The following is a 21,835-nucleotide window of genomic DNA, read 5'->3' on the forward strand; positions in this document are numbered from 1 at the left end:
AACCAAGAGAGGCGATGCAATAGGTGCTTTGATTTCAAAAGAGTATTTTATGCTGTTTTATCAATTTTTTTTAAGTTCCACATGCGGTACATTTTTTAATATGTAAGAGATGGAATGGGTTAAATTATTTAAGACTGAGGAACCACTGAATATTCTTCCCATCTTGTGTGTGCGCTATAAAAAGAATAGAGAGGAGGCTGAATAAGAGTCAGGCTACCCTAGCTGCAAGCAGAAATTAGAATATCTGATTTTCAAAGTCTCCGTGTCATACAACTTACTTACTATATGCAGAACAATATCATTAATGAGTTGTTATGAATAAAACAAGTTAGAGAAAACAGTTTGTTTTGCATAAATGATTAAGTGGGAATAGAGACACTGATCTGTTTTTCAAACAATGAATGAACAATCTTGTGTTCCTTAAACGGAAAGCTTTTACAATACCTACAGTGAATTGGGCTTCTTATACATAAAGCAATTGCTTTGCAAATGATCAAATGCCCCTGGGCCCTTCTCTTTAATCTAGCAGCTCCACATACACACTCACACACGCGAAGCTGCAGCGAGGAAATCTCCAAAACTCTGTGACTTAAGCACAAAACGAAGTGCATTTTGTATTTAAAAATCTAAACAATTGTGACATATGAGTATTTTTGTGTAACAACAAAAACCACATGACTTCTTCTGCATTTATAAGACGCTGCAATTTGTAAATGTGTTTGACTGAAACATCCAAAAGCTTTAAGTTTGTAGTTGAGACAGGAGTATTCCCATATGTGTGTAGTTTGCTGGCACTGTCGTTCACATGGACAACAACGTTTGTTTCCAAATGCGTCCCCTTGTATCACTGGACCAGATTAATGGGTTTACATTTCTGCATGCATCTGCGTGTATATTATCATTGGCACAAGCTGTGGGATGTTGTTCTTGATAACTATATAATTAGAAATGGCATGTTGCACTTCTTATTTCAACATGATGAATCAAGGGTTCGCTGTTAACTTGAAAGGAAATATTAGATCCTGACTAAACTTTGATGAAATCCAGAGTTACGAGTAAGAGATTTTGGGTCAGCTAATGAGAACAGAGCATCCCACCACACTCCAAGTCCAATTGGGAGGGAGTTGATTTGCATGAATGCAAATGCTGTTGGAGGTAATTGCGCACGCTGGCTTCCATGGGGTCATGTTGGCTTTCTAGATTTGGTTCTTAGATGACCACATCCTGACATAGAGCACAGCTGCCTTCTTATACAGGTCAGAGTATTTTAGCTGTTAAAGAAAAATCATTAAATTGTCTGTTATTGAAGATCTTCTTGCATTATGGAAAACAGTTTTTACTTAATGCAACAACATCAAAAACAGAGTTTTGCTCTAAGATGGGCTACAGAAAAAAAAAGGTCAAAGGCTGTTTTTATACTCAGAAATAACTTTAGAATAGATAAAAAGGGGAATTTTGTCCTGATTCATTTTGCTTATTATTTTAAATACAGGCTACATAAACATGTCAGAAGACAATTAAAAAATCATAATAGAATACAGCAAAATAGCACTACAGATCCCTGCAAAATTTGTGCAATAATTCTGATAGCACTATGATGTCGAGAAATGCTGTATAATTTGTCTGATCTAATTAAAACTATGATTGTTTCAAATACAGGCCTGAATAGTTCCAGTGTTCAGAAAGGTGCTTACAAATGCCAATATGTGAGGCTTAAAAGAAGGTTGTTTCCCCTTAGATAGAAAAACTGATGTGAAAGGGAGGGATTGCTAATAGTTTGAAGTTGTAAAATCTCAATGAAAACACCGATCCCTGCATTCCTGTAAGCACAAATCATGAATCGGCGGCCCACCTTTGAAAAACCTGTTCCATCTGCACAGTAATCAAAGTGTACCCCATCCTGTCCACCCCCCACCCATCCTCACCCACTGACTGGATGGTGTTCTCTAATTAACCATGCAGAACAGGGGGAAGAACACATGTTAATTTAATGTAACAAAAATGTTGATTTTCATGCACTCTCCTTTTCAAATATTTATGGGCTAGACTTGAAGCTGAAGACGCATCAAAGACTCACAGGGTATGCAAATGTGTCTGCCTTACCCCCCAACAAGTTGGACTGTCTTTTTTGCTCTTCATGCAGCCCTCCTGCACTACCATCTGAGCTGCAAAGAGGAAGCCATGCAGTCCCCTCTTTAAAAATAGGCCTGCATTTGTTTTTTGTTTGGTTCTTTTTTCCGAGAAAGATCTGGCATTTCCAGGTGCCTGCTCAGCTGCTCAGTACAGTGCATGATTAAGTCCAAAAGTCAAAATTATATTTTAGTTTGCAACATTGTTTTTTTTAGTTTTTTTTTTAGAACAAATCAATTTTTTTTTCCATTTTTAGGCATTGTTACTTAAGGGACACAGAAAAAAATATATAATTTTCTGCACAACAGTGGCGTCCAAATATGATCAAATCAGAATCAACTTTAACTTCAAAAACCACAAGGCCCACGCATGCGCTGATTTATTCTCGTTTCCAACCATCTGCTTTTGTAGGACGAACTTCACCCGCAGGTGTTTTTTTCACAGTGTCCAAAAGGTGGCGCATGAGGCACGTTCAACAAGCGCTGCGTCCGGAAAATTAAAGAAAATCCCGCCGCTTTAAGTAACTGCATTAAAAGAGAAACCACATATAAATCATCGTGAGTGGATTTGAAAAACACGGTGTTACATTTTTCACAGACTCATGATTATATGTTTTTGTTTCTCTTGTTCTGAGTGTCTGCTCAGATTTCTGTGTGTGAAGAAATGGAGAAAAAGTTTACACAGGTAGGTTTATTCCTTTTATTTCGGCAAATAAAAGTACTTTCTCACATCCTCTCAGATAAAATAACTGAGGACTTTTAGCGGAAGTGGATTTCTGGAGCAGGAGCTCCTGCCGCAGCTGCTGGGTGGTGGGTTTGTTTTACCTTTTGCCTCACCTGGAGAAGAAAGAGAAAGTCAGACGCGTCTGATCCGATCGGATGCGATGTTGTGGTCGGGTTGTGCATCTATCTCTCTCTCTCTCTCTAACTTTGCCCCTTCTCTAGCTCCCTGTCATTCTCTCCCTCCCTCTGTCGCCCTTTTCTTTGCTTCTCCTCCCTCTTTCAGCTCCATGACACTCGGCTGTTAACAATCAGAGTTTTCTCCCGCTGTCCATCTTCCCTCTCTGTAAGTAAACTTTTATTTGTTCCTCATTACTGGACTTTTAGGGTTAAATTTTAAACGCTTATAAGAAAATGCTGCTGCTGCCGCTGGTGATTTGGAGATGGCTAAAACTCATCCATTAGTACCATTTATGGCTTTTTTTTTTTTTTTAATCTGCGGTTCTGTTGAAATTTCTTCACTTTGACATAAGCGGGCCTCCTCCTTCTCCGTCTCGAATCCAAGCTGATGATCTAAAACAGATGCTCAAGACAGATAAATGGCGCTTTGTTGTGGCAACCTGTAGACTTAAACTTTAATTTCTCACGATTAAATAGATATGTGCGGGTCGGTGATAAAATGTAAAGATGTATTTCAAACTATTTAAAAGGTAATTCAATCATTATTGATTGTTTTAGTTTTTGCTCAGGTAAAATTAAAGAAAAAAAATATATAGAAATTCTGTGACCATTGTACAGATTTTTTTCTTTTCAGATTTCCTTTTCTTAAATTTTGCAATCGGTTCACAAATTTAGATTGAATTAAAAAATTCTAAAATGTAACTTTATTTAGCTATACGCACTGATACATGATCCAATACTATAAAAACACAATGGCAATGAAAGAAACGCCTCCCATGATGAGAAGATTGTAGGAGCAGATTCTAGGATAATTCCTCGACACAGTTATTTTAAAAACCAAGGCAAAATCACCATGAAATTAGCCGTAATTCGAGGACCTTCAGATGAAGTGGAACTGAAAACATTTTGGGTTTTATTTTTGCTGTAGAAAAAATGAGAGAATTGATAGTCTGTTTATTTTAGAGAATATGTATGTACTGTTCTAAACCGGATCTGCTTATTTTAATTTCTTCTTCCTTACAAAAGTTCAATCTGATATCTAAACTCTCGTCTCGCTCACATGTTACAGCTGCCCTCCTGTTACAGTACCTGAGTTTTCCTCCTACAGAACCTGTGTTTTCTTCTGCAAGTGAACAGGAATGTTTTCACCTAAAGAGAAAAAGAATCAGCACTTTAATAATCATGTAGTAGCATAAAATAAAACAGCAGAAGTGCAGCATCTAGAATTAAAACAAGGTTGCCGTGTCTGCTGTACTTGATGTTCATTTCACTTAAAGAAAAAACACTTAAGTAGAGGCAGAAACAATCATCTTCACTTTTATTTCATCTCTTCCTCTCTGTCCCTCCCTCTCTCTCTCTGTCTCGCATCTCTTGTCTGGGAGGAGGAGGAGGTGGAGGTGGGGTGAGGAGGAAGGGGGAGAGTCTTGCCTCTTTGCCTTCCTCAGATCAATGCCCTGGCCACTCACTTTCTGATGTTGCACGACGGGAAATGCTTTGAATACTTGCGACATGGCTGCTCGCATTGATTGCCAAGATTGACAGCATCTCCAGCTCCTGTAGTCTTGTCTTTGTGAGTGCGTGAGGGGAGGGAGATAAAGAGCAGATAGGCGAACAACATAAGGTTCTTGTAGTTTTTGTTTTTTTTTTTTTGTTTTTTTTTTGGACAACTGAACTTCGCAGTCTCTTGGATCCCCCACCACCTCCGGCGCCACTTTCCTGTATATGGCCCCGTGTGCGCAGAGTCAAGTTTTCGCTCAACAGATAGCAGCCCAGTGATCCCTGTAAACTATAGCCGAGTGTAGCGTTTATTGAGCAAAAGGAAGGACGCGGAGCTTTCTCCTCCACGGCTCTCGTCGTCAAGGTAAAAACCACTCGCTTGCTCTGTTCTCCTGATGATTGTTATTATTTTCTGTTTCAGCGTCAGCTGTCAGTGAAAGCGTCCCGCGCGCTGCGTGCGTTCACGCTTTGAAACAATGCGGGAGAGTTCCTCACGCGCCGAGCGGGAACGGGACGGGAAGTTTTGCGGCGGACAAGAGTGGAAGTCAAACTTTGATTGTTGCGGATGTCCTGATGCGTCGCTTGTTTTTCTCAAAGAACATAAAACAAACCGATACGACGAGAGACGGCAGAGGCGGGTTGTGTCCTGACTCGGAGTGGCTCTTACTCACAATAATCGGTAATTAAAACTCATTTACAATATTCGTTTATAGCTATAAATACCTCCTTAAATGCATGTGATGTGTTCTAAAGGTTTGTAATAGTATTTCATCGAATCTGCGGACTCATGAAACACAATGGTTAAACACTTTAATTTGAGTGATTTCCACCAACTATGCCGACTAAGTGTTGATTCCGAACCACCTTTAAGGCTAATGGAGGTTCGGTGTCTCTGTTTACATGTCCCGTAACTTTATTCCGCCTGGTGGCAGTTTCACGTCTGTCCACACAGCGGTACCTTTCATTGACAGTGACGTGCGCCCTGGTAGGTTTCCAGTCTCTGTGTGTGACGGCTGTGTGAAGCTTTCGCTTCACTCTCATTGCCTTTTTTTTTTTATTATTTGGAAGTCGCAGTCCGAACCTCTTTCTCCCTGTTTGACCTTAACAATGTATGTGCTTTGCGGGAGAAAAATCGGAATTTCTTCCCTTTTTTTAGGACAGATGTGCAAAGTTTCTTCAAGTAGCGCAGCTTGGGAATTTTTGCTCCTCTCAAACTTTCCCGGGGGTCGGGAGAATTGACCCCTTAAGAATGCATAAGCCGTAAATTAAATTCAACAATCGCAAGGCTTGTCTGTTCAGAGCAGATGTAGGCTATGGACTATAAGAAAATCCTGTTTTTATTGTATCTGAGCCGAACCATATTAATGCGCTCCGGACTCTGGAGGTTGATTTAGTGCTTATTGTTTACAGTTTTTTTCTGCAAATATTATTATTTTTTGCCTTAAGGGAATAAATAATTACAAAACCAGCAATGGTCAGCATAAAGCTGATGCTATGATGTTAACAAGGAGTATGTATGTTTTTAACATTAAAAACACTTATAGTTAGTACTTTGTTTTGTAGAAAACACATTTAGATGATAAACTCAATTTTATAAGTTAGTTTTTATATGCAGAATGGTCTAAATTAGCGTGTATTGCGCTTACACACGGGCTCCTTATGTTAAATTAAACATACTAAACAGACACTTACTGACTGTGTCTAACAGATGGGATTTTTAATATAATTTTGATAAAAGAATAAACTAAGATGACAAATTAAACTTTTGGACAACTGAAGTAGCATTTCCTTTATTTACAAGTCATTAATTGAACTTTATTCAGAACTCCACCTGTGATTTAATGCCACTCGGGTACGATCTCCAGTTTTTTTCCCCTCTCTCCAAACCTGACCCCAGCTCTCCAGAGTAAAAAGTCTGTTAAAGTTTTCTCTTTTTTTCTTCTTTACCCCTCTTGCCATTTTGTTTCGAGCCCCCTGTTCGGCCCGTTTACACAGGTCCTCCTCATAAGGTAAGGCGGTTCTGGAGACCCAACGCGAGCCTAAAAGGCACATTTATAATTAGACTGCCCATTCAGCACATTGTCCTGATTGCTATACACGGACACTCGGCTCTGTCTGTGACAGAGTTTGCCTCTGACGGCTGCTCCAGCTTAGCGTGTCGCTCACTGAAACAGTAAAAAATAAGGCGGCATCCGCAGCTTCAGCTTTTTGATGCCAGCTCGGCTTTTATTACAAATATTTCTCCCATATTTTCTGATTAGAGAGCAGCATCTCAACTGATCATCTTGTTCATCTAAAGCCCTGTTTGCAGCAACCTCAATGCATTTTATTAATGGAGGAAATGTGAAAGTTGTATTTTTTGGAAGTGCAATCCCTTCAAAGCATTTTTTTTTTTTTTGCAGTCCAATGCATTTCTTTGTAAGTATTTTACTAAAGTAAATTTTGTTGGTCAATTGCCTGACAACAAAAACTCCTTCCCCACCATTTTAAGGACTATTCTGGATCTCAGAAGGACTAAGCGTTTTATTTGCAGCACTAAGAATTTTCTCCACTAGACGCAGCATAAGATGCAGAGACGCAGGCGCTGCTTGTGCCAGGGAGTTCAAGGATTTTAGGACTTTCATATTGGCAGAATGGAGAAACCCACCTGTCCTACATGCCCTAACACTTCCTGTACTGTTCGGGTTCAAGTCCAATCCAGTGTCTTCCCTGTGTAGCATTGCAGCTGAGTTTACCATGTATTTATTATATTAATATCACCACCATTCCTGCAGTTAAAATGTGTTACTGAGCTGAATACATATGATATGGATTGGTCAATATGAAATTTCAGTTTTAGACCTTCTCCCTAACTGTCCCTATCGTGCAAATGTGTCTGTTTAAACCTTTTTGTGCAAAAGGGATCAAGAAAAAGTCAGGAGGGAGTGAAATGTATTTTGACGTATTTTTTTTCATATTGCTCAGCTTAAAAAAAAAAATCTTTTAAGATCTAAATAAGAAATTTGGTCCATTTTTGGTTTTGGATGACTAAATGTTTGCTTAGAAATGAGCTGTTTGATGAAGCTCATGAGATAAACTATCCTCTCTCGGGGGTGATTGGATGGTATTATTTTATTTCAGTGATGCTATGTGTTTATACAACAAAAAAAAATCTGTATTTGTTTCACTACCGAGACATGCCGTGATTCAAGTTAAAGTGTGTAAGCAGGTTTCCTTTAGTGGCATTGCTCTGCAGCTGCAAGGTTTACACAGAATGGTTGAATTTTCATTTCTCACAGAATCTGGTGTTTAGAACAGTCAAGAAACGAGATGAATGTTCATTTTTGCTTGATCAAGTCACACTACACTAATGCAATGAAAGCAATAACAGTGTTTTATTATTTTAATCATTTCTTACAAATTCTGCATTTCTGTCAATCTTTCTGAAAGTTAACTTTTTTTTTCATTTTTGTAAATTTGTCCTCCCTGTATGATTGGTGTGTATGTGTGTTTGCATGAGTGATAGAGCCCCTTTTTGCCTAGTATTCCAGTGGATGGGTTGTACTTTGCATCTCCTATACTTTACAAGTATTTGCTCTTCTATTGAATTTATTCAAAAAATCATGATAGAAAACAACATTCTGTCTCATAAGTATCATTCAGACAGCATAACTGAGGCCATGCACATTGCTTCATCTTTATAGAAGAATGGCAAGGGCAAGTTTGCTGTCTAGGTGACCAGAGGCTGCTATGGGATGTTGCCAGGGAGAGTGAAGCATTGTAGAGAAAGGGGAGCGGTTGAGTGGTGCACGGGTACCAGTTACTTCTTCTATGACCCGATGATAAACAAGATGAGAAGGAGGTAAACAACAGCAGGCTCCGTAAAGGTAAAGGGGGAGCGCAGCAGAAGGCTGGAGGACCGCAGGAGATAATAAAGGTGGCAGCACATGTTGTGACATCTGTCTTTCTAAGTGTTATCTAATTTGCTGTAGAATATCTCAACAATGATCAAAACTAATGGGGAGATTCCACAGCGTATCCGTGTGTGGAGTGGAGGGTGTGGGAAGGAAGTTTTTTTTTAATTGAATGTAAAGTTTCAGATGAGTTGGTGAGATTTTGTGGGTCAAATTTAATAACTGAACAACAGCTCCTCGTGTTTGGCTTTAAAAAAAAAATTGAGGTTCAGTTGGGGGAGAAAGACACATAGAGGGTCATTATGTCCATGCAGAGAGTATAAGAGATAGATAGCTGCTTCAAAAAGCATCATGAGTTTTTTACATGCTTACTTTTATTCCCCCCTGAATACAGCTCTGTCTCTGTCTAATGTTAAAGCCTCCTCTGGGTAACAGGTTATGTTTTTTATAGAGGAAAACAGCACCTACTGGATGTGTATGTGTGTGTGTGTAGACACTTACTGAACATCAACACGGTCAGCGCTGTTTTTTTTTTTCTTACTTGATTAGATCTTCATGTCCCTCTGGTTGCTGTAAGTGAACAGTATTGCTGACATTAAAGGATTACAGATTTAAAAAAAATCTAAATATGTGTATCATCACAGGAACTGCATAATTGCACAAGTAACCTAAGTGGCCCATTTTGATCTGTATCATTCACTCTCCCACTGAATATGTTTTTCTCAAAATAATTGGACATTTTCTTTCAGTCAATAGCATAGTTGCGCATAATGAAGTCTGACTTCTAAATGCAACAGACGTGGCTATGGTAAGTAGCCCCGTGTTTTTTTTTTTTTCCAATACTTTCTTTTTTAATATCACACATTAATATGTAGAATTAATTGGAAGGGCGTTGGTGGCTGAACGTCTCTGACATGGGTCCGGGCCTGTAATCAGGTGAAGGAATTAGCGGGGCTCATTGTTTTTTATGAATCAGATGAAAATTTGTACAGTGGCTGTGTGAAGATGGTGCCTGCATTTCCATTTCAAAGAGACACACAGTGCAGCAGCCGGGCAGTAATTAAAATGTGGTGGATTTTGGAGTCCTCGCTCACACATTTATGCACAAAGCACATACACGCATACACACACGCCCACTCTCCCCTCTTTCTCTCTCTCTCACTCTCACTCACACACACGCACACACACACACGCACACACACACACACACACACACGGCTTATAGACTGAGGCTGAGACCTGTCAGGTTGTGTAAAAAGAGTGGAGGTGGTTGAAACTGAATTTTAGCCAAACACTTGTGTTCCTTTTGCAGGTATTTGGGAACATAAGTAATTGTAAGTTCATAATTAAGATTGAAAAATGATAAGAAAAAAGCAAGCTTTAAAAGTTGGCTCTTTATTCTTGCAGTTTTGGGGAACAATATAAGTGCTGCAGTTTGAGAGTATTGCATACATTATTTTAGTTTCTGTCTTGCAGGCTGCAGTCATGGTGCATTTTTTCATTTTAGTCACAGAAAGTATGAAAAATTCTTGTTTGTCAGTGGATGCATAATCATTTCATACACAGATGGATATGTTATATGTGCGGTTTTGAAATGACCTTGCTGCAGAATGTGATGACTTAAAAAAATGCAGAGGAAGAAAGCTGGGATCTTGGGCCTTGAGTCTTTTCAGCCTTCGCCAAATTGTAAAAATCTCCAAAGACCTCAGAACGCATCTTGTGAGCTTGACAAGGGAAAAGAGATTAGTGTAATGTGGGTTCTTGCGCTGCTCCCTTACAAAAGCTTCACAAAACCCCTCTTCCTTGTGATCCTCGGCATTGTATTTGTATTGGGCCATCCAGTAAGTGAGCCAGAGCCTTGGAGGAAGCTACTTTGACTTGAGCCAGCATGGGCAGTAGAAATAAAGATTTAGTACCATGTAGGATGGACACATAAAATATTTAGGTTTGTTATTTTTTACAAGTTACCCTTTTGCAGCCCACAGCCTTAGAAAACAGTGATACTTTTTTTTTCACAAGCAACATTGCTCTCCATGGTCTGTCAAAGCTAAACAATTAGGCATTATCCAGTTTGTGGAAGCTAACAGCCGGCTTGGCATCTGCCAGCTTCATCTGACACAAGATGTAAAATATGTTTCATGGTTGTGACTGAGGAAGCCAACATGACTTCATTACTGTGTGGTCCAGCTCTATGGATGCAGTGAGCTTTTTTGCTGGCACATCATTGTTTTCTGACCTGATTTGCAGCTCGGTTTCAGAGTGGATATTAGCTTGTTTGGAGAGTGAACTGATACATGCAAAAACCCCTTGAGAAGCATATTTTGAAAGCCAGTTTTGTTCTTTTAAAACAGGTCTCACCAGAGCCTTACTCTGCCAGTGGTTCTAACTTTCAATCTCTTCAGTGTGTTTCGGTGCTCTTGGATGGAAACAAATGCTGATCACCCACTTGCATCATGGAGCAGCTACTGTGACATCTAAACCAGGCGAGAAAGTTATGGAAAAGAAAGGATGTATTGGGAAGGGAGTCAAATTCTCAACAGTGTTTCCTGTGGAAAACGCGAATGAACAGTGCCAACAACAAATCAAAGTGACAAAGAGGGAGGGTGCAGGGCTAGATGGTAATGTTCTTGTGGCGGAAATTTTAATGAAGTTAACCATGGCATCTCTTCAAGCCCAGGCCTTTTGTTTCCTTTCTGAATCATTTCTATATAGGCTAAAACATGGATGTGCTGCAAAGGATTTGCTCTTAATGTACATCATGAGAAAATGGCTTCAGCAACAAGCAAGCACAAGCTTTCTTCTGGTCTCTGTCTTTATGCTGCTCTTTGTCTGTCTTTGTAATCCTTTCACATGCATACCGAGTACATAGACGAGGGTGTTAGTGAAAAGATGATCTAAGAGCAGACTCTCTTAATACTTAAGACTGCACAGATAATGATGTTCTTGAACATGTTGCATCAGATCACTCTAATTTTGAGGCAGTAGATCAAACTAATTTTCTTTAGCTTAAATTACTTATTTTAACAAATTTTGAAAAATAGATATTTTATACCTATAGGATGATGGAGTTTAATTGTTGTACTAAAAGAAAATTTTTCAGCTTAACGTGATTTTTTTGAGGATAGATAATTTAACATACACACTTTAGAAATAACTGTTGAGCACTTTGAAACATCTCACCGGGTGTTGAATTACACTTGATGGACCTCTATCTCGCTCAGCTAAACAATCACAAGCAAAATGAGCCATAACGATCCAAGCAATGCAAGGCTTGTGCAGTAAAACCAAAGAAAGTAGCGTTTCTGATAAACTCCATGTTGAATGGGACCGAAAATACTGAAATCTGCTGAAATGACAGAGAGCTTGTGGTTTGGCTCAATAGGAAATTTCCCATGAGGCTCTTTGACAGTCTGTAGGGACAGCCTCTCTGGCACACGCCACCCACCCACATACAATGTACGCACACACAAAACGGATCGGTGTTTCTGCCAGGCATTATGGGTATAGAAACATCTGGGAGGATACTCGCCTGCGTCAGATGATTGACAGGTTGGTGAGAACAGAGGAGGATGGCAGGGATAGTTTAGTCTTTTTTTGTTTTTTTTCTAACCAGACAGGATGAATGAAATTGGCTGTATCTATAGAACTATGATCAGGAAAAATAAATATTGTTGTACAACATGTGCTGCAGAGCAAACGTGTATAGATTTGAATAAAAATGGCACATTATCATTATCTAAAGCCTTCCTACACCTTTTAAAATGATATGTACCTCAATTGATATTCAGTCAAAGCTTATCACCAGCTCATTTGTCAGATAAGACTTCTCACCTTTAACATTATATGGTAAATGGACTGAACTTATATAGCGCTTTTCCAGTCGTACAGGCCACTCAAAGCGCTTTACACTAGAGTCACATTCACCCAATTGCACTCACACATTCATACAGATATGTAGATCGGTAGGCAACTTGAGGTTAAGTGCCTTGCCCAGGGGCACATCAACATATGGCAGGAGGAAGCTGGAATCGAACCCAAAATCTTCTGATTGCAAGACAACTACTCTTCCTACTGAGCCACAGTCACCTTATATAATTACAACGTCCTGGATTTTAAGTCTTACCGTGATCTTTGTCTTGGGTTAAAAGATCAAAAATGGGTCCCTAAAGCCCAGGCACGGCTCCAGGAGGTTTTGTAAGTGCTGGCAAGATAGAAAGAACCTAAGAATCCTTGGATTGTCAACCAAAACTAAACTCCATAGCAGAATTACAGGAGTTGTTTCATAAGTTTATATGAACTTGAAATCTCAATAGAAAAAAAAGAAAAACTAAATCTTGAATCTTCTCTGAAATTTATGTGCGACTTACTAGTCTCTAAGTTCATATGTTAAAGTACCTTGTTACCAAAAATAAGCTGACCTAACTTGTCAGAACAATAAAATGTAGTGTCCATAATAAAAAAAAAAAATGTCAGTCATTTTCTACCGCTTATTCCATAGTGGGTCACAGGGGAGCTGGTGCCTATCTCCAGCAGTCTATGGGCGAGAGGTGGGGTACACCCTGGACAGGTCGCCAGTCCATCACAGGGCAACACACAAACAACCATGCACACACTCATTCATACACCTAAGGGCAATTTAGAGAGACCAATTAACCTAACTGGTATGTCTTTGGACTGTGGGAGGAAGTCAGAGTACCCGGTGAGAACATGCAAACTCCATGCAGAAAGACCCCCGGTTGGGAATCAAACCCAGGACCTTCTTGCTGCAAGGCAACAGTGCTACCAACTGCGCCACCATGCAGCCCTAAAAAAATAATGTAATTCTCCATAATCCTCTTCCCTAAACATGTAATCCAGGCATTATTTGGAGTCAGCCGACTCAGAATGCAAAGAAAAATGCTCGGAAAAATTAAACTGCAATGTTAAAATTGTACACACTGGCTCAAACTCAAACTGTTCTTTTCCCATAAATTATCACGAGATTTGTTCAAAACCAAACAATTACCTAATTTCCTCGTTGTTGCATATTGACTAAATGGGCATTTTTTGAACATTTCTAGAGATTAACAAATATTATTATACGTTCATGAGTGACATGGATAAATGAATTTCACCCTGATCATTTGGCTATATTTGCAAAGTAATTTTCTGACATTGTAATTTGAAATAGAGGAGGTAGAGTGGAGACGTAAGAAAATATTGGATTAAGTTTCATTGAAGTTACTAAAAAAATGCATAAAAAGTGCTTTGTGTTAGTTAAAGAGCAAGATTAAAAAAATATAGTAACAGACACTTCACCATCTTTTTGCTGCATTGCTTTGGTTTGGGGTTTTGCTTCAGTAGGGTGAGAGGCTTTGTGTTCTTGGTTAGGGGTGCGGCTCAGGGTATACATTGGGGGAAGTACAATGTTCCTCCTTATGCTTAAGAAAAGCTAAATTTATTGGTTACCATCTGCAGGGTGGAGGAGTTTGGGTTATGGCCAGGCCAAAGAAAAGCTTCTAATTAAACAGTCATCATTATCAACTTACGGTCAGTGATCATCGTCCCTAACACTGGTTCTCCAAGAAGAACATGGGATCATTGAGGCTTTCCATGAAGCCAGCTCTGGATTGAATTAGAAAACAAGAAACAGGAGGAAAGTGCTATTGAAGATTTTTTTCCCCTTACTTGGCAGAACAAGCAGCATATATCCACTCAGGTTTAAACAATTATCCAACATCAGATAAACCAGCAGAGCCTCAGCACTGGCACAGCTATCCTGCTATGGTTTAAGACATGACCAAGTGTCGCATGTAAGCAGAGCTTTCGATTATTTCAATTAGTGTAAGAGGGGTGTGCCTGCAGTATCTGTTTCACTGCTGCTGGAGAAGCTTTGCTTTGAGGTTGACAGACCCTTAATATAGTATTTCATGGTTTGGTGTGTGAGTGACACACAGGCGGTTTAAGAGGATGGCAAAATGGTTTATTAGGACCTAATTAGAGCCGTGTGATTAAAGGGGAAGTGACTGTGATTAGGAGACCTGCAGATGATGTGGAAACATGGATGAATATTCAGCAAAGAAAAAAACCCAGTATGTATTAGCTTGAAGGTGTTTGAATGTGAGTGTGTTATAGATTATCTGAGTGCCTCAAAGCCTTGTCTCTCTCGGATCAACCGTGTTATGGTATCATCTCTACAGCAGATCTTTGCAGAGAAGCTTTACAGCTTAAGCTATTAGGCACAAAATGCAAAGCCGAACATGGAACTGCAAATTCACATTTGATGTTCCTTTCTGTGTACACTCGACACATGATGAGCAGCTTCTGAATCTAAAAAAAAAATATATAAAAAAATAAGGTGACTACTTTTTGTTTTATAGTTTAAATCCAGCATACAACAGCGGATTTTCACCGCCAATTTAACATGAAAACCACGAGGAATGTTGAGCAAAGCCTGGTCTACCTTAGGAAGCTTATAAAATCTCACATTCTTGTGCACTTTGGAGTATGTTCTGTTTAATCAGAGAGATAAACGGCCTGTTCTTATTAGCCTCCATCAATGGAGAGATTACCATTGGATTTTCTTTCTGTTCATCTCACAAACCTCTAACTTTTCCAAATCCACAATAGTCGTCGCCATTAAATAAAATCATTCACGGGACTGTTCTGAAGGCTTCAGATTGGCAGCAGGGCCTCAGCATTTTACAATTTCACAACTGACTTCCTCCTTAAAATGACACTGGCTTACCTGCCTATTACTCCCTTTGATTTCTACAGTACATGCTTCTGTGCTCTGAGAGGTATTCATAATAAGCTTAAACTCCACTGGCTTCGTTGCTAAAGGGGGTGCTTATCTCTCTGCTATTCAGGAGAAAAAAGGGTAATATTTTTTCCAATTTCAACATTTTACTGTTTGGCCACACTCTTCCCAAAACCACATCAGAAAGGGGGCAATTGAAGAGCTCACACGGACACACACATGGACACTGCCTCAAGTGTGCATTTATCACATATGCACACACTCTGTTCAGGACCGTTCTTTGATCAAATTATTTTAACAGCTTAAACTGCACATGTTTTAGCAAACTGAAGTAGTTCTGTTAATATTTTTCTTTTTGTAGTAGTTGAATTTACAAAATTTACTATCAACATTTTCATTTTTCCAGCCACTGGAATGCTTCCAGTACCTTCGATGAAAATACCCATATTTAATGTAAAATAAATGTGAAAAGCAGTTTGTGTTGAGCAGCAGTAGCATTTCTACTAGGAGCACTACAATGAGAAACATGTGTTCACAAGTGAAAAGGAAATATATTTCTTGTGACCCACCTGTTGTGCTGTTAACACCAGATTCAAGTTAATATCTTGTGGACAGCTGCTTCTGGATGTTCTCCTTTGTTGCCCTTTGTCGGCAAAGACACCTGGAGCTGTCATTCTGTTTGCAATAGATCTGACCCACATACAGAGGACACTCCAGAGAACAGAATAAATAAAGGATGTTTATTGAGACAATGATAATCAGGAACGTAACGGATGATTCTCCAACTGTATGGGAAGAGGGGAAGAGAACTGGTGAAAACAGGGAATTGAATGATATCGAATAAGAACAAGGAATTAATGTAACCAAGAGAACAGCTTACTAAATAAGTGTGGTCAGGTTGCCAGGGGTAGAGGGATTCAGGAACCAGGTTTGTCGAGGTTGAGTTTGTAGAAGGTTCTTTAGGTGCTGTTCTATGTGAGCTCGGAGCAAACAGGAATGAGTTCGGTGTGCAGATGCTTACGTTGGAGGGTGGACAGGGTACGCTTACGGCTTGGTCCAGGAGACGAAGGTAGCAGGAAACTGCCAGCTTGATGCAAATTCAACCGAAGACAGGAGATAGGAAATGAAGTCCTCAGAACATAGATAGTCTTGATCATCCAGAAAGACTTCCGGACACATAGTCAGTATTCAGTGACATAAATCCAGGGTTTAGGTTTACTTAGCCTGCGAAGGAGCATAAACATAGTTACATGAGGTCGAAGAACAAAGCATAGACTTAGTGTTTGGCTTGAGCTTGTTACCACTGAGGGCAAAACACTCTGGCGTCGAGTCACTGGAGACCACTGGCTTTATCTGAGATACATGGAATGTAGGATGAATGCGAAGACTTGCAGGTAAACGAAGGCGAACAGCAGAGGGACTAATCACAGTCTCAATCTCATAGGGACCGATTAAATGAGGGAAAAGCTTCCGAGACATGGATTTATGGGGAATATCACGTGCTGACAACCATACCCTCTGTCCAGGCTGGTGTTCAGGTGCAGGACTCCATTTCCGATCAGCGAAACGCTTGTTTTGGTCAGCAGTGCGGTGCAAGGTCTGGATAGTCGAGTCTCAGATGGATTTGCAGCGGCGGACATGTTGGTGGACAGATGAAACCGTGATATCCTTTTTGTCGGCAGCAAACAGAGGTGGCTGATAACCAAGTGAAGCTTCAAAAGGTGAATGTCCAGTAGCTGAAGAAACGTGTGAACTGTAGGGCTGACGGAAGCTTCCTGAGGGGAATGAGATGACAATGCCTTAGAGAAACGATCCACAACAGTGAGAATTGTTGTCATACCTGAGGAAAGGGGAAGTCCGGTAATGAAATCCAATGCTAAATGAGACCAAGGTCGATTTGGGATGCTGAGAGGTTGGAGAAGACCCGCGGATGACTGGTTACTGGACTTATTTTTGGTGCAGATTGCACAAGCCTGAACAAACTCTTTCACATCTTTGTGCAGCGAGGGCCACCAAAACCTTCTTTGAACTAGTGCGATAGTTCTGCTAACACCAGGATGGGCAGAAACTTTTGCTGTATGCAACCAATCAATTAGTCGGGAACGTACTTTAGATGGAACATAGATGCAGTTTGGCGGTCCATTGCCAGGGTCAGGTTCCGTTTGTTGAGCCTTAAGAACAGTGTCTTCTATCTCCCACCTGAGTGCTCCAACCGTCCAACTGGGCGGCAGGATGGGAGCTGGTTCCTTCACGGAATCATCAGTGGCAAACTGTCTGGAGAGGGCATCTGGCTTAGGGTTCTTAGGTCCGGGTCTGAAAGAAATGCATAAGTCAAAACGAGAGAAAAATAAAGACCACTGAGACTGGCGTGGGTTAAGTCTTTTAGCTGACTGGAGGTAGGCCAAGTTCTTATGATCAGTCCAGACTTGGATGGGATGCTCAGCCCCCTCAAGCCAGTGGCACCAATCCTCAAGGGCCAGTTTAATTCCCAGCAGTTCTCTGTCACCCACGTCATAGTTCCTCTCTGTGTAAATGAACCTGCGGGGAAAAAAAAGCACAAGGATGAAGTCTCTCATCTTCTGAGTTCTGTGATAATACTGCTCCGACTCCAATGTCAGAGGCGTCGACCTCCAGGATGAACTGTCTTGAGGAATCCGGATGGACTAAGATGGAGGCTTGGGAGAACTTCTCTTTGAGAACCTGGAAAGCTGCTTCGGCTGACCAGGAAATTGAAAACTTAGAGGAAGTTAGTGCAGTCAGAGGTGCAGCAATGAGACTATAATCCTTAATGAAACGTCTGTAAAAATTTACAAATCCCAGAAAATGCTGTAATGATTTGCGAGAGTCAGGCACCGGTAATTCCAGTACTGCTTTTATTTTCTCTGGATCTGAACGTACCTGTCCACCCTCAAGGATGTAGGCCAGAAATGTGATGGAAGACTGATGAAACACACACTTCTCGGCTTTAAGAAACAAGTGGTTCTCCAGAAGGTGCTGCAGTACTTGCCGAACATGTCTGCGATGCTCCTGAACGTCTTTTGAGTAGATCAAAATGTCATCCAAGTACACGAAAACAAAAATGTTCAAAAAGTCTCTGAGAACGTCGTTGACTAAAGCCTGGAACACAGCAGGAGCATTACATAGTCCAAAGGGAATGACCCAGTATTCAAAATGGCCTTGCGGTGTCTTGAAAGCCGTCTTCCACTCATCCCCCTGGCGGATCCTGACCAGATGGTAAGCATTATGAAGATGTAACTTAGAGAATATAGTGGCACCATAAACCGGTTCGAAAGCAGAGGTGATGAGAGGAAGTGGGTACTTATTCTTAATGGTGATTTGATTTAAACCCCTATAATCAATGTAATGACGTAAAGAACCGTCCTTCTTCCTACAAATAAAAATCCTGCCCCAAGTGGTGAGGAGGAGGGCCGAATAATTCCTGCAGACAAGGAGTCATTTATATAGTCTCCATAGACTTTTGCTCAGGACGGGAGATGTTATAAAGTCTTCTAGGGGGCAGAAGCGCACCGGGAAGAAGGTTGATCGCGCAATCATAGGGTCTGTGAGGTGGTAGGGACAGGGCCTTATATTTACTAAAGACTCCCTTAAGATCATGGTATTCAACGGGCACAGGAGTCAGATCAATTACCTCGTCCTCTTTATTGCCCTGTTGAGGTTGACTAGGAGAAAAGGCAGACTGGAGACAAGATGAGTGACAATTAGTGGATGAGGATTCAATACGACACTTAGACCAATCTAAATGTGGATTATGTTCTTGCAACCAGGGGAAACCTAAGACTAATGAGCCTTGAGACACAGGAAACACAAAAAAAGATGTCTTCTCTCTATGATTGCCTGACAAAAAAAGTTCTACTGGTTTGGTCCGTTGAGTTATTTGCTGTAATTTCTTACCGTCTAGAGCTAGAACAGAACGTGGGGAATCAAGTAGTTCAACTTCTATACCCGCCTGATTTATCAACTCTGAATCTATTAAGTTCTGTTCGCAGCCAGAATCTATCAACGCCGATAAGGTCATGGTATGCTGGTTCACTATGATAGTAGCAGGTAAGCTAATTCTGGGGGCTTTACAAATCTGAGTGTGGTCCACCAGCCCCCCCTTCAAAGCCGGTGGACCCTGTCTTTTAATGGCCCGGGGCAGACAGGACAAGTTGCTACAAAATGATCTGAAGATCCACAGTAAAAACACTGTTTGGATAATCTGCGTCTCCGTCTCTCTTCTAAAGTGAGACGAGTACGTCCCACCAGCATGGGCTCAGGTTCAGGAACTGGTTGCTGAGGTGGATACTTAACATAGGGTGGAAAATTACTCTTCAGCGGAGGTTTGTAATTGGACCTTTCTGCTCTGGCTCTCCTTCTCTCTCTGATTCTGTTGTCAACTCTGGTAGCTAAGGAAATAACTTCATCTAAGGTAAGGGGTTCATCAATCACGGCTAACTCATCTTTTAGTGAATCATCTAAAGCGTGCAAAACGGTATTTTTCACAGCTTCATTATTCCAACCCAAGGTAGCTGCTAACGTACAAAATTCGATAGAAAACTCAGTAATGGGTCTGTGACGTTGTTTTAAGGCCCTCAACTGTCGGCCAGCACTAGACTTGTCTAACACAGGGGAAAAAGTCCTTTTAAACTCCTTGACAAAATCTTCAAAAGTACAACCAAATTCTCTACAATCAGGAAACCAGGCCTCAGCCCACTGTAAGGCCTTGCCTGTCAATAATCCAATAAAATAAGAAATCTTTACATCATCTTGGGGAAAGGAACGGGGGGATCGGTTGAAAACCAGGGAGCACTGAAGCAAAAACCTCCCACAATTGCCCACCTCACTTGAAAACTTTTCAGGATTAGGGGAAGTAACGTCACAAGAATGAGGTAGCTGTTGAGATACTGGTAATGCAGTAGCGCCATCTACATGTGTCTTGGACTGAGTACCTAAGGTTTTTTTGCAACATGGAGGCAATCTGCTCTAGCTGTTGGTTAGTCTGGCATTGTTGCTCTGAAAGGGAACGGAGAGAAGAATCATGAAAGTGGATTTGATTAGCATGTTCAGAGAGAGTTCTACAGAGTGCTTCTGCTGGGTCTTGTTGGCCAGAGTGTTCTGTCATTCTGTTTGCAATAGATCTGACCCACATACAGAGAACACTCCGGAGAACAGAATAAGTAAAGGATGTTTATTGAGACAATGATAATCAGGAACATAACGGATGATTCTCCATCTGTATGGGAAGAGAACTGGTGAAAACAGGGAACTGAATGATATCGAATAAGAACAAGGAATTAATGTAATCAAGAGAACAGCTTACTAAATAGGTGTGGTTAGGTTGCCAGGGGTAGAGGGATTCAGGAACCAGGTTTGTTGAGGTTGAGTTTGTAGAAGGTTCTTTAGGTGCTGTTCTGTGTGAGCTCGGAGTAAACAGGAATGAGTTTGGTGTGCAGATGCTTACGTTGGAGGGTGGACAGGGTACGCTTGCAGCTTGGTCCAGGAGACAAAGGTAGCAGGAAATTGCCAGCTTGATGTGAATCTAAACGAAGACAGGAGATTGGAAATGAAGTCCTCAGAACGTAGATAGTCTTGATCATCCAGAAAGACTTCCGGACACATAATCAGTATTCAGTGACATAAATCCAGGGTTTAGGTTTACTTAGTCTGCGAAGGAGCATAAAGAAAGTTACACGAGGTCGAAGAACAAAGCATAGACTTGGTGTTTGGCTTGAGCTTGTTACCACTGAGGGCAAAACACTCTGGTGTCGAAGTGCTGACAGCCTCCTGCTTAAGTACTCCTCAAAGTAATCAGTAAAATAAGTCACACCTGTCACCCAACACACCTGAGAACTCCAGCACCGCCTGAAAACACTGAACACATGTAGCGAGCACAAAAACACAAACACAACCCAGATCCTGACAGGAGCTTATTGGGCTGATGCTAAGGCCAACAAACAGCAGCCAGACAAAAATTTCTGAGCAGAAAAATGAAGCCCTTATGATTACAAGAACTAAATCGCAGACAATCACTCTAAGTGCAAAGTGTTTTTTGAACTATGTCTTTCTGCTGCATTTCATAGTTTGCTCAACATTTTCTATGTGAATTTTTACATCTCAGCACTCTGCCTGCAGCCTGAGCTCGCTGAGCCTCTCAGTTTTACTGTTGCATGTGCCATGCCGTAATAGGCGTCCAGGACATGATGGGAATATAATAACAGCTTGACAGTGTTTTTCTTACCCCCTCCCTCTGTGCTAAACGTGAAACCTGTCCAGAAACGTGAAATATATGGGGACTGGCTGTGATGTCAATTGTTATTGCTGGATATGCAAAGTAGTAAAGTTTGGAGTATTTTCCACAATCTACTGTGCAGAGTGCATTATGTCACAAAGGCCACATTGTAGCTTGTTGGGTGTAGAGCCCTTTTTTCATTCTCTTGTTCTGTGCCCTTCTTGGCCACCTTCTGTGCTTATAGTCCAAACTGCAGCCTCTCTTTATCCCCATTTCCTCTAGTTGTGCTGAAATCAGTAGACAATAGAATTATATGGAACCTTACATAATGGGTAAAATCTTACATTTAAATTGGTAAAGAATAAAAGGCTAAGAATGTTGCTTGGTTATGTGCTCATGATTAAGATTTAAGATTTATGGAAGTGTAAACTTTACTAAGTGTAATTGA

General features: G+C 40.7%; 1 protein-coding gene across 7 annotated transcripts in view; it reads left to right on the forward strand.

Annotated features, from left to right (window-relative positions):
• Positions 1–2,778: 2,778 nt before the first annotated feature.
• Positions 2,779–21,835, forward strand: part of sox6 (SRY-box transcription factor 6) — a 162,150-nt gene continuing 143,093 nt past the window's right edge. For 3 of the 7 annotated variants that reach the window (XM_047362723.1, XM_047362726.1, XM_047362729.1), the window contains exon 1: positions 4,475–4,890. The gene's annotated coding sequence lies outside the window, so the exon portion shown is untranslated. The other 4 variants (XM_047362725.1, XM_047362728.1, XM_047362727.1 and 1 more) reach the window with 3 other exon arrangements.

This window comes from Girardinichthys multiradiatus, chromosome 4, assembly GCF_021462225.1.
Source record: "Girardinichthys multiradiatus isolate DD_20200921_A chromosome 4, DD_fGirMul_XY1, whole genome shotgun sequence".
Taxonomy (NCBI): Eukaryota; Metazoa; Chordata; class Actinopteri; order Cyprinodontiformes; family Goodeidae; genus Girardinichthys; species Girardinichthys multiradiatus.